Consider the following 412-nt stretch of genomic DNA (forward strand, 5'->3'; position numbering starts at 1 on the left):
ACTCACGCCCTCGCACCCACGCCAACACACTCACACCTTCGCACCTACGCCCACGCACTCTCACCTTCGCACCTACGCCTACGCACTCACACCCTCGCACCCACGCCCACACACTGACACTCACACCTTCGCACCCACGCCCACACACTGGCACTCACAATCTCGCACGCACGCCCACACACTGACGCTCACAGTGTCTCACCCACGCCCACACACTGACACTCACACCCTCGCACGCACGCCCACACGCCTCAATCTAACGCATGTGTTTTCCCTCCCTGCAGGCGCGGGTGTGGTGGTGGCGGTGGGCGTGGAGTCGATCAGCGAGGTGGGCGTGGGGTGGTCCCCATCTGGGGGCGGTGGGCGTAGCTTGGTGCGGGCGTGGAGGAGGGGCGTGGGCGTGTGTTTCCTG

General features: G+C 65.5%; 1 protein-coding gene across 1 annotated transcript in view; it reads left to right on the plus strand.

Annotated features, from left to right (window-relative positions):
- The first annotated feature begins 308 nt into the window (after positions 1-308).
- LOC128685754 (uncharacterized) overlaps positions 309-412 on the plus strand; it is a 28463-nt gene continuing 28359 nt past the window's right edge. The window contains exon 1 of the mRNA XM_070087816.1: positions 309-412. This exon is cut by the window's right edge and continues 79 nt beyond it. The gene's annotated coding sequence lies outside the window, so the exon portion shown is untranslated.

This window comes from Cherax quadricarinatus, chromosome 23, assembly GCF_038502225.1.
Source record: "Cherax quadricarinatus isolate ZL_2023a chromosome 23, ASM3850222v1, whole genome shotgun sequence".
Taxonomy (NCBI): domain Eukaryota; kingdom Metazoa; phylum Arthropoda; class Malacostraca; order Decapoda; family Parastacidae; genus Cherax; species Cherax quadricarinatus.